Source organism: Oncorhynchus keta, chromosome 33 (assembly GCF_023373465.1).
Source record: "Oncorhynchus keta strain PuntledgeMale-10-30-2019 chromosome 33, Oket_V2, whole genome shotgun sequence".
NCBI lineage: Eukaryota > Metazoa > Chordata > Actinopteri > Salmoniformes > Salmonidae > Oncorhynchus > Oncorhynchus keta.
In genome coordinates, this window is record NC_068453.1 from 10375830 (window position 1) to 10389251 (window position 13422).

Consider the following 13422-nt stretch of genomic DNA (forward strand, 5'->3'; position numbering starts at 1 on the left):
TTTTAAGTCGTTGGTTGTTACTTAGAAATATTCATTAAAATGTTTTGCAAATGCCAGTCTTTTTCAACACATGCAAATTAAGTACTGTATTAAAAAATGTAAGTAAAACCAGAAACCTATTATTTTAAGTAAAAATCATTGATTTTCTTTTGCAATATTTACTAAGCCCGTGGGTCATTTTTTACAGTGCATGGTAAAGGGGTGAACTAAGTATTCTGAGAGGTTCAGAGTGGTCCGTTTATGGATCATTTGATAAAGTTAAGGTTCAGTATTATATGACTGGGTAATAGTCTCAGAAAATAGTTGGCGTATGTCCATTTTTGGCATGGGAAACTGATTTACCTCATCTAAATGCTTATGGGATTTTCTCCGTCTGGGTACTACCCATACGGCCTGACATTTTTATTTTTACGCAGTATGAGAGAAGATACTGAATAAATGTTTTTTTTTCATACAGTTGCAGCGAATTAAGATGGAATCTCGACGTCATTTATAACATAGTACAAAGCCTAACTTGTGTTTTTTTCATAAAACGAATTATCATTGCGGAGTTAATGTGATGTCGTAAAGTAATTTAAATATGTCGCATGAGAAAACAATCCGCTTGTATTAAAAGGCGCTAGATCTGGTTTCACGTCAAAAGTTGTAGATTTAATTTGTTTGACTGCAATGATTGTGAATACATCCCCTTTGATCATGTGAATATTGTTAGGGTTGTGTCAATTCGAATCTGGTATCAGGATAAATATGACAATGAGTCACCCCATTGTATGCTATGTATTTTTTATTAGCTAAGCAATAAGTGGTAAATGCAATTATCGTATATACGGGCTCTCTGTCCCACCTCGCAGGGCAAACAGAGAGCTGACTTGTTCTTGACAAAGATATTATAAATATACTCTGACATAGGTAGTACCTGCTTCCGAGCCGGCCTGTCACAGAGTAGAGACTGGGCGTGGTTTAGACTCACCCAGCCTATCATTGATTGTTGGCGCAGAGGCTGGTCCCAGCCCCCTAAGTGCTTCAGCGGTCAGTCGCTGTAGCTGTGTAGAATATACAGTCATCAGGCACCTGGCTCCTGTTATCAAACAAAAGACTGTTTGTTCTCGCAACACTACATTCTGAATGTGCCCCCCAACTCATTGCACAGTTCCTGTCTTCATGTTATTCTGTATTTTTCCATCATGAGAAAGGCCCATGGCCCTGAAACTGTTAACAGTGTTTCAAGTCAGCTATGTTGCATAACACATACAGTGGGGCAAAAAAGTATTTAGTCAGCCACCAATTGTGCAAGTTCTCCAACTTAAAAAGATGAGAGAGGCCTGTAATTTTCATCATAGGTACACTTCAACTATGACAGACAAAATTAGAAAAAAAAATCCAGAAAATCACATTGTAGGATTTTTAATGTATTTATTTGCAAATTATGTTGGAAAATAAGTATTTAGTCAAGAACAAAAGTTATCTCAATACTTTGTTATGTACACTTTGTTGGCAATGACAGAGGTCAAACGTTTTCTGTAAGTCTTCACGAGGTTTTCACAAACTGTTGCTGGTATTTTGGCCCATTCTTCCATGCAGATCTCCTCTAGATGATGTGTTGGGGCTGTTGCTGGGCAACACAGACTTTCAACTCCCTCCAAAGATTTTCTATGGGGTTGAGATCTGGAGACTGGCTAGGCCACTCCAGGACCTTGAAATGCTTCTTACGAAGCCACTCCTTCATTGCCCAGGCGGTGTGTTTGGGATCATTGTCATGCTGAAAGACCCAGCCACGTTTCATATTCAATGCCCTTGCTGATGGAAGGAGGTTTTCACTCAAAATCTCACGATACATGGCCCCATTCATTCTTTCCTTTACACGGATCAGTCGTCCTGGCCCCTTTGCAGAAAAACAGCCCCAAATCATGATGTTTCCACCCCCATGCTTCACAGTAGGTATGGTGTTCTTTGGATGCAACTCAGCATTCTTTGTCCTCCAAACACGACGAGTTGAGTTTTTGCCAAAAAGTTATATTTTGGTTTCAGCTGACCATATGACATTCTCCCAATCTTCTTCTGGATCATCCAAATGCTCTCTAGCAAACTTCAGACGGGCCTAGACATGTACTGGCTTAAGCAGGGGGACACGTCTGGCACTGCAGGATTTGAGTCCCTGGCGGCGTAGTGTGTTACTGATGGTAGGCTTTGTTACTTTGGTCCCAGCTCTCTGCAGGTCATTCACTAGGTCCCCCCCATGTGGTTCTGAGAATTTTGCTCACCGTTCTTGTGATCATTTTGACCCCACGGGGTGAGATCTTGCGTGGAGCCCCATATCGAGGGAGATTATCAGTGTTCTTATATGTCTTCCATTTCCTAATAATTGCTCCCACAGTTGATTTCTTCAAACCAAGCTACTTACCTATTGCAGATTCAGTCTTCCCAGCCTGGTGCAGGTCTACAATTCTGTTTCTGGTGTCTTGGCCATAGTGGAGTTTGGCGTGTGACTGTTTGAGGTTGTGGACAGGTGTCTTTTATACTGATAACAAGTTCAAACAGGTGCCATTAATACAGGTAACGAGTGGAGAACAGAGGAGCCTCTTAAAGAGGAAGTTACAGGTCTGTGAGAGACAGAAATCTTCCTTGTTTGTAGGTGAACAAATACTTATTTTCCACCATAATTTGCAAATAAATTCATAAAAAATCCTACAATGTGATTTGCTGGATTTTTTTTCTCATTTTGTCTATCATAGTTAGTGTACCTATGATGAAAATTACAGGCCTCTCTCATCTTTTTAAGTGGGATAACTTGCACAATTATATCGTACTAAATTATGTATTTAAGAAGTTATCATTCCACGACCTCCCCACAGCAAACCAGGGGTCATCCTCAGTCAGCCCCATCTTTCTCCGGAAGTTAGATTCCCCCTATCTGCATCTCCTTCAGGAGCATCAAGCAACCATCATACCTGAAGCCTGTACCACATCTGTAACAGCAAGCAGCACAACACATCAATAATACAAATACAAGAATTAGGGTCAGAAAATCCAGTAACCACCAGTGATGCATACTGACCAAGCTCATCCAAGACATCCAGCCAGACTCCTCCACCCCAGCCACGCCATTCATTTCTGCTCCCCTCGTCCAACCCAACCAATGCTTTTGATATACTCCCAACAGGACTGGTATTATTAGGTATAAATGTACAATATTGTTCACCAAACATTTTGCAAACCCTCCCTGACTGGCCAGGATCATATCTAAAGTCAATCTATTCTGCCTGGCGGTCCTGGTAGTAGCCTCCAATTGCTCAGCCATACCAGTAAGGGCAGAGCGGGTATAGTTAACAAAACGTTGTTGATTATAGTATATATAATTTATCCATGAGGTCTGTTTGGCATCCACAATAGCAGGGCCAAGAATTGGTAATAGATGCCATAAACCATCATTCCTGTTGGAACCTACTGGCACACCTGGTAGGTTGAAATGTATGTTACCTGTTTCCTCAGACCAAGGTGTATCACGCTTATATCTGGAGTACGGGTGAACATCATTAGGTGCTTTTCTAGTAGATCCCAGGAGCTGATTAGCTGTAACTTCAGTAATGGTTAGTGGTATTATCAGACTGGCTAAAGCACACGTACCCTGCCAGTTACCTCTAAGGACAGGTGCTAAATGCCTGTTTTGGCCACACATCCACCATACATCAGCAAAACCCTTAGTTTGATTCATGCCTTTCACTGGCCAGGTGGCATTAATTAATGGTTATGTTACTACATCAATCTGCTGCAGGCAACCGCCCATAATGAAAACCCCTACCTGTACCAGTGATGCAACTGTAGTCACGTCCGTACGCCTTAACACCCCATGGAGCCTTTTGAGGAGGGACTTCCGGGAACACTAGAGACAGAGTCTTACAAAGGGTGGAGTTGAGTTTAACATGGTAAAAACTTTCCAGTATACACCTCCATCCTTCCCCCTTTCCCAAGGTTGGGTTGTCAAACGTACGTGTTGATCCTTCGACTGTCACCTTAAACCGGGCTGGGAAGAGGAATCCATATCGGATGTTGGCCGCCCTGCATTTGTTGCGTACCTCATCATACTCTTTCCGTTGGTTCCTCACCTCCAAGGTAAGATCTGGGTAGAAAGACACCCTGGCTCCGTTGAAGTTATCTTTTGACTAGCCAGCTTGAGGATGAGATCCCTGGTCTGGGGATAGTGCAGCCGTACAATGAATGGCCTTGGTGGCCCAGAACCCTTTTTCACAACTTCGTGCCTGAGATCTGTGTGCGCGGTCGATCAGGATGGCCGTTTTGAAGTGTTCACTCCCCAGCAGGGCCGGTATCAGCTCCGAGACAAATTTAGTGGGTTTCCCTTTCTCAGTGTCCTCCTGGATCCCACATATTTGGATGTTCTGGCGTCTTGAAAGCGACTCAAGCATTTCCAGTCGGGCTTTCAGGGTTTTGTTGTCATATTTGAACGTTGCACACTGTTTCTCTATGTCCTGTAGCCTGGCCTCGTGATCGACTGTTTGTCTGCTCAACCTCATGCACCCTTCTCTGAGTTTCCGCCAAAGTCCCAAAACTCTTTGAGATATCAGCCAACCTTGTGTCCACCTTCTTGCTTAGTGAGTTTATGGCAGCCAGTATGTCACTTTGCGTAGGCTCTGTGGGGATCTCTTGGAAGCTAGCCTCTTCAGCTAACTCCTCGTGGGTTGGCGACGTTGAATTTGGTTCGCTGTCTATCTCATTCAAATTATCTTGTTTAGCGCTCCCTTTTCTGGTGCCTTTTCCCTTTGTCATATTTGTTTGAAGATATAGGTCGTGAGAGGTTAAGATAAATACTAATTTGTTTCAAAATGGAGCGGAGCTCTAGCAAAGGACGTCTACTCTATAGCACGCTCTCTAGCGCCCCCTAGAATGAATTTTAGTCTATCGATGTCAAGGCTGAGATACGAACGCCAGTCTCCCGCGTTGAAGGCAAAAACATTTTATTTAAATGATTGAGTTTCCCCGCCAATAACCATATTATTATAATTGTCTGTATTAGCAAACTCCGGCACCGATACAATTCCCCGAAAATATTACAATCGAAAGGTCTAAGCTTTTCCCCAGCGAGGATTCTCCTTATTCTCAGTTTTAGCATCTCCAATATCCAACCAGGCTCCCCGTCGACTGGGAGCCCGTTGGGGGCGGCAATGCTGCCCTCTTCTGTCCACTCCCTGTATAGTTTTTCTCCTTTCTTCAAATTCCAGTGTTGATTTCAATGTTTTTAATACCTTCTCTTCCTCCTGGCTTGCCATTATTTTATCGTATTTTATTAAATCCTATAAAGTACTTATTTACCAAAAACCTTAGCAATGTATCAACAAAATTTGGAATGCTCAATTTAAATAATAAAAATGCGCAGTTATTTATCCTCCCTTACTCTTATGCAATATAACCAGGTACTATAACCCTTATAAGGATCTATAAACCTTTCATTCAAACTTGATACCAGCTACAACTGAAATATCTAATGTACTACATATGCTTCAGCAACCATCCAATGTAACACAGGTCTTTTTCATTTGTTGGCCTGCAAATTCTATCCGTAGATCATTCACTCTGATACAGCGCGCCCACTTATATCCCAGTAGTACTGCACTCACTCTAAATTTACCCAAAGTAAATATCCATTTATACTAGAGAATGTTCCTCATGCACACTAGTACACGGCATTCATTGTTACATTGCGATCCTGCTCACACACACACTAGTGAATTCCTTTAACCAATCCGATTCACCATCATTCAAACAACTGGGTACGCGTTACACCAACCGACCCATTTAGTACATTACATTAGTTGTTATACCATAAGAGCGATCGATCAGTTCAAAATTGCATTTACCACTATATATTCCTTATGATCCTTTACCAATATAAATGAATAGAATTTGGTTACTTACATCAAACATGTGTCTCACAAAACTAAATTTGGATAACGCCAATATGCAGAACTTTAGTTTTTCACAACAGGTGTCTGCTTACCTTTTTTAGTTGACCAGGCAGGATTTGTGAGACACACCGTCCGACGACAGTACTGGCCAATCGGCTGGCACACCAATGTCCAGCGATGTCCTTCACCAGATCACGTCGGGGTCCACAATTGTTAGGGTTGCGTCAATTGGAATCTGGTATCAGGATAAATATGACCATGAGTCACCGCATTGTATGCTATGTATTTTTTATTAGCTAAGCAATAAGTGGTAAATGCAATTATCGTATATACGGGCGTTGCACACTGTTTCTCTATGTCCTGTAGCCTGGGTTCGTGATCGACTGTCGTCTGCTCAACCTCATGCACCCCTTCTCTGAGTTGCCTTCACAGTTTCCGCCAAAGTCCCAATACTTTGTTCCACCTCGCAGGGCAAACAGAGAACTGAGCAGGAAAGGGATAACTGCAAACAGTATTATCCAAAAGAAGACATTCTAATGACAAATATCTCACATAAGCAGTAATATATAAATACAACATCTTATTTATAAATGTTACCTAAAAATTCTGATTATGCCACAACGTGCCCCGCTCAAGAGACTCTTTCCCTTCTGAAGAATCAGAATATTAATTACATACTCAATATTCAAAATCAAATTCCCTCAATGTCAAATACCTTAGCTTTTATGTAAGTTTACAACCTTTATTCTACAAGACAAACTTGCACATGTTTAATAACACAGAATAATCCATTTGAGGAAAATAAAAACATAACATAGAAATGCTCCTAAATTACATGAGAACCAGTATCTAAACACAGGCCTCCTCACAACATATAGGACAGGCATCCCTCTAAATCCTTATGCTCAGAGATGTAGTCAAGAATAGAGAATAGGTCAGGGAAATCATTCATATTCCAAATCATAATTACCAACCCAACTATTTATCCAACCAAAATGTAGAACGACATTCCTCAGTGATTCAAATTGGTCTTATCACTCAAAGTAAAAACCTCAATTTAACACACAAAAATACTAGCAGAATTTACATTCAGTATAATTATCCTATAATTCTACTATTAACTTTTTTAATCATGATTATAATACAGATCAGTATCTCAATGCATTCTTAATCTAAATGACTATAATTTTACATGGTGTAGACTTCTACAATCAACCTAATACCACAAAAGTATAAAACAATTTTATTGGCACAGTTGACCAACCCCCCCTCTCTCAGGCACTGATTCTTCTGGCGTCCTTTTCGTTCTTCTTCAGATAGCTTTACAGTTCAAAGTGGATGGCCCATGATAATGTCCCAACTTCAATGTCTCATCTTTACCACTCATGTCTTGTCCATTCGTCAACCAATATACCAGCATCATGAGAAAAGTTTAGAACAGATCTCTCTCCATGATCACTCCATGTGGACTCTTGCACTCCTGAGAGAAACATGAAAGAAAAGCAGTTGATAGCTTAGATCGGATACTACACCGATTTCTGGCTTGGTCCCTTTCTCTCGGGTAGAAGTGGTTCAGAAGGGCCTTATTCAACGCCTTTGTCACTTTTCTTCAGCCAGTTAGAGGGGGTTTTGAGGTACACACACTATTCGGTCCAATTATCTCTTCCATGCATACCGTCACTTTTCATGATAACCTCGAAAGAACAGATCAGAACAACAGTTTAGTTCAGTTCATTAACTACATGATAAATTATTACTTTTACCAATTATTCTTAATACACATATCTAAACATATTTCACAGAGAATATCAACACATTCTATTGAAACTATTCTTTCAAATTGGTTTATACTCCCCATCTCACTGTCAACTCCATCGTAGAGCCAAGGATCAAGAAGTTAGACCTATACCCCTCGGGAATAGAACAAAACAAACACGACAATACAATACACTCAACAATACAATACACTCCTTCACATATCACTCAAGGTGTTCAAATTCAATTCAAAACCTCAAAAAACTGAATCCTCCCAAATTTTTTACATATATCTCTCCGTATGAGAGTAATGTAAAACTTAACTGGAAAAAACATATAAAACAAAATTTCAACTAACCTAATCAAATTAAAATCACTAAACTAAAAAAACTCCACATAAGAAAAATTATTTAACCCATGTGGTCATAGGAAAATAGACTTAGTTAAAAGCAATGCCCTCTCCTTCTTCACAGTGGTCTAAATTACAAATATGGCTAAGAACTATAAACTCAAACATATTTACCAATTACACAAATGATCTTGAAAGCAGTATTACAAATTACCATAAATTCATTATCCAAATGGCTTCCCAATGCAGGTGATCAATCCGCAACGGAAAGTCATCATAGAGGTCATAGGTCATACAAATCCCTTCAAAGAAGTGTTTTTCACTATATTAGACTAATTGCAAACAATAGTCAAATAGTTCCTACATGTTGTATCCCAGGTTCCCAGAACATTAATTTATCAAAAGAATTAACGTGTGTAATTAAAACTCAGAAAATAAAAACTCATTAAAATCCCATGTGTGTGCGTGCCCCTTTAAGATACCTTTGCACTAAAACAAAAACTTCCAGGCCCCTTTCAATTTGGTAGTTTATGGCCTCAATCTCACTCACTCTCCCCAAGATTATAGTCCCTGGAAACATTCCAAAGAGGGACAATGAAACACCCATTTTCCCAGAAAAAAAAAAACACAAAACACTTTGTTAGTATTCATTACACTACATCGATTCAGAAACTCAAGTGAACTATAAACCAAACCTAATGATAATTCCACTGTACCTCAAATCATTAATCATAAGTTTTAATCAACATCAATGTATATGTATGCTTAATTGAACATGTTACCCTTAGATACAATTATCCTTACTATCTAAATGTAATACTTTTTCCTGTCGCAAACGTAGTACATTTCTCAGCGTAAGAAATCAGTCATTTAATCCCAGGCATTTAATAAAAATGTAGACGTGTTCTCCCATGGCTCCTTCAACTTACATATTTAGATAACTTCCTTCCATCCCGGAATAAAGAATCCTACTCAAACACATCAGAATACAATGTTTAATTAAGTTAAATCAACTCCTAAAATAAACAATAAACAGTAACCAAATAAACAAACCACTTTAATCAGCAAAAACAAACTACACAAGAACTCACTACTATAATGGTTCAGATGACAAAATTACTCAGAGACTCATGTTTACATCTCAATAAAATAAAACACAGTCTGCATGTTTTAAAAAACAACAACAACTGATGCCCCTGAGACAGATGTCTAAGTATCAGTTGAAAAGCACAAATAACCAAATTCAACCTAGCTAATTTCCCAAAACATATGCAATTGTTTTTTACTATAGAGGTTGCTTTTCAACATTAATACCCTGACATTCTTCCACATAATGGAAACAGATTATAATGTTAGACTACATTAACTTTCCTGCTCGAATTAACTGGTGTTACTTAAACAATCAAACCAAGAATCAATAACCATCAGAATCCATTATCACAATGTTTTACGATTCAAACATTCAGATCTCCCTTTCTTACAGCCAAATATAGCCCAATGAACATAGTTGGTCACAAATGTTTGATCTTGAACAGAACTTACAACAGCAATCAACATCTCTCAATCAAAATTGTACTGCCAAAAGTACAAAAATTAGTGTACCTGAACAACGGTCAAAACAATTTGAGTAATGTTATTGTATATTCAACGTAATGACGCAGTTTTACGTTATTCTACAACAGTCTACCTGCCTCTAGCAATTTACCCTGAAAATTAGTAGGCAACACAGCAACTAACTCTCTTCCTTACTCAGCTCAACATATCCTATTCCTTTTTTCCCAGTGGGCAAAAATATATAACCCCTCTCATTTCAACATTTTTCCTTACCTCTCTCGTAAGATTAAAAACCAAACTTTATAACGTCCTCTTCTTTTTGCTCTTCACACTTATGAAATGTATCCTATTTCTTTAAAAATAACACACACATCGCCAAAATTATAACATGTATCAGTCATGTATCTATAAGAAAGAAAAACATTTCAGTAATCACTTTCTATCGCCATTATCTCTCCGCTATTATTCAGAATTGATTTAACTTAGGTAACTGTCTTCTCTATTGATACAGTAATTTAAATACGACTCAATTCTCAATACATTATTCCAGTAGATAATTTAGTGAACAGACATCGTCTTGCATCGCTACGTAATTATTTTAAGTTGAATTAGTCTATCAATTTAACCCAAACAATCTATTAAAAACGTTCAATTTATCCCTTCTATCAATTTGAACCAAACAAGCTATTAAAACATTCAGTTTATATCTTATTCAAACACTAGCGACCATAACTTTCCAGGCTACACAACAAACAGATTAATTACAATCAAAAACTCAGATTTCAGTTAGCGCAATGGCTGGGAACGGAAACCGAAGCTCCAGCATGGAAGGCAGTTATGCTCACCACTACACCACCAAAGCTATGTAAATAACTAAAATTCTCCGCAAATAAACCCACTTTACAAGTAAAATCAGGACACGTCACTATCAGCAATTCCCAGAAAAATAATAGCCCAAGTTTAATAGTACAAACGTTACTCCAGCTATGATTCTCATATGCCAAATGAATAAATTAGCAATCAAATAATAAAATCTACATTTATTGACTAGGAAACAGATCTTGCCCTTTTAATAAAAGTAGATTATGTTTACTTATGCAACGTATTTCAATTACTTTACTACATCACATTAATCACGCAATGATAATTAGTTTGATGGAAAACCTTAGGCTTTGTACGACATTATAAATTACGTCGAGATTCCCTCGAATTCTCTCTAACTTTATGGAAAACAGTTTATTCAATAAATCCCGCAACTTCTCTCATACTGGGAAGACAAAATATAACATTTTCAGACCTTAAAGGCAGTTTTATTTCAAAGGTTGTACCCAGAAGGAGATAATCCAATATGCGTTTTATAGTTACATCGTTAGGGTCAAATGGACACACTCTAATCCGTTTCTAGAGCTCAATTTCCCAGATTTTGTAGACTAGTTTAATAGTGCTTAAAACCTCATCTTTATCAAATTATCCATTTAAGATACCAACTCAAAACCTACGTATGTCTACGAATGGGTGGTTTAAATTGTATCTAATTATATCCCCAACATTACTTTATCAAATCTCTAGTAATTGATTATACACACATACAATTTATCATAATTTCAAATAATTCACAGAATCCATATAAAACATAAGAAATCTTAGGTACTCACACAGAACTTTAAGGATCACCAACACAGGATTGGTCAGATGTTCACACAGAACTGGTCAGACCTTCACACAGAACATCAGAACATAAAAAGGTTACCCACACAGAGTCAACCTACCCCGCTCACACAGAATGATCCGACAAATATTACCTAGTGATCCCATAACAAAATACTCACACAGAGTAACCCAGGGCATACCTGGCTAGCACATTTAAAATAATTGGAATTCACCACTTCTGAGGGTCACTTAGACAATCACACAGACACACAGAATGAGGTCCTTCTTGCAATAGGGCTTCACCAAGTACCATGTTTCATACAGAACACACAGTCAACCTTGGCCCCTCACCCCCACAGACCGCACCAATCCCCACTGTGATCAATTCAGTGTCAGGACAGCTCTTGGTCACTCGCAACCGGACAGTGGCAGAGTATCTTTTGAGTCCACAAACTCTCAGATTACTCTCCTCTGACTCGCCCCTGCTTACGCCGCCAAGGTGCCTTCCTTACACAGGAATTCACGCTCAGAGTATACGTTACAGGCATATATTTTTTTTAAACTAGACTCCAAATCTGTGTGTGGTTCGCTCACCTTTTTCTTTAAAAAAAAACTCAGTCCGAGATGTGGTATCCACTCGGCTCTCTTCCTCTCAGATCAAAGGTTGGTCCATCTGCTTCGTTCCCGAAGTGTGGTTTCCCTAAGATCCCAAGTTTGGGGGATTCCTCGTGCACGATTTATTTACCTAGATCGTCAGGAACAGTCACCGAGTGAAGGTTCACATTCCATCCTCATCGCCAAATGTAGTGGACATTTCCTGTATTACCAAATCTTGAGAGAGCAAACCACACACAAGTCAGAGTTATCATAAAGTCCATCTTTAATTATATGAGCTCCATCACAACCCTGTGACTCTCAGATCAATTCAGTGAATTGATAAATGAATTCTCTGAGAGTGTCAACATAATGGCAACTGAGAGCAAAGATCCACCCCCCTAGACGACATGACAAATAACAGATCTTAAGAACATTATACAAAGAAAGCCACCAATCTGATTCCCCATTTATCACACCATCCCTTCACATGGTTTAGGAATAGTTTACAGACACATTCACAGATAAGACTAACCTTTCCACCCTCTCTGGGGCCCAATGTAACTTAGCCCTAGCAGGAAAGGGATAACTGCAAACTGCAAACAGTATTATCCAAAAGAAGACATTCTAATGACAAATATCTCACATAAGCAGTAATAAACAACATCTTATTTATAAATGTTACCTAAAGAATTCTGATTCTGCCACAAGGGTGAGAATCTGTTTCACTTGTTCTTTGAATGTAAATTTGTGTAAATTACACTTTTGTTGATTGAATTGAACTATTTTATTAAAACATTAGCCCTATGTCTTGTTTTGCACGCTTTGTACAAAATAATAAAATGCAGTACTACAGGATATTTCTTAACGTAGCTCTTTATTAGCTAGCTACAACTTGCATGTTCACTTATCTCCAACCATGATCAACTGACATGACCTAACCATCTGGGTGGTCTTAACCAATAATAGCACAGTATGATACGGCGGTAAAATGCATCCAATTAGAATTCAGTATGTTTACACATATGAATATTACACCCTCGTGAACAATAACAAGAATAACATTTTACTACATAATTATAATACGTTTTTTTCAGAGTGATTACAATGGCACTAGAATTTATTTGTATTAATTTCTTTTTTATATACTATTTGTTTGTTCCAATATTTTCTCATTAATACCTGCGTTCTGTTTTGATGTAAGAATGTACATTGTTCTGTATTTTGATGTTTTTTTTTTTACAATTTTTTTTTTTAAAGATAGGCCTTTAAAAAATATATATATTTTTTTAAAAGATGAGACCTTTCAAAAAAAAATGTTTTTGTCGTTGTCCGTTCTCAATGGACATTGTTAAATGGGGTGCTTGGTAAATTCATTCTGACTTATTGTACCAGAGCGCAGAATAACTGATGAGTTTACGAACGATCAAGGGTGTCAGTAAGCGTTAGGGAAAATAAGAATTTCAATTATTGCCAGCAGCACAGTTAATCACCAACGTTTTGAATAACATGAAAAAAGCCTAACCAGCTTTGCTTGGTGAGTAGAATGGTCTGAGTGATGATGTGTTCTCCTGTTTATATCTGGAAGTAGCTAGCAGCCAG

At 38.4% G+C, this 13422-nt stretch overlaps 1 protein-coding gene and 1 long non-coding RNA gene across 5 annotated transcripts in view; one reads left to right on the forward strand and one right to left on the reverse strand.

Annotated features, from left to right (window-relative positions):
* The window catches only part of LOC118366198 (aldo-keto reductase family 1 member B1-like), a 69066-nt gene that overhangs the window by 50491 nt on the left and 5153 nt on the right, over window positions 1–13422 (forward strand). The window lies entirely within an intron of this gene.
* On the reverse strand, window positions 8855–12499 carry LOC118366203 (uncharacterized). The gene is made up of 3 exons (XR_004821906.2): window positions 11821–12499; window positions 11232–11292; window positions 8855–9928 (listed from the first exon to the last, which is right to left on the reverse strand). It is a non-coding gene; the product is annotated as an uncharacterized LOC118366203 (long non-coding RNA).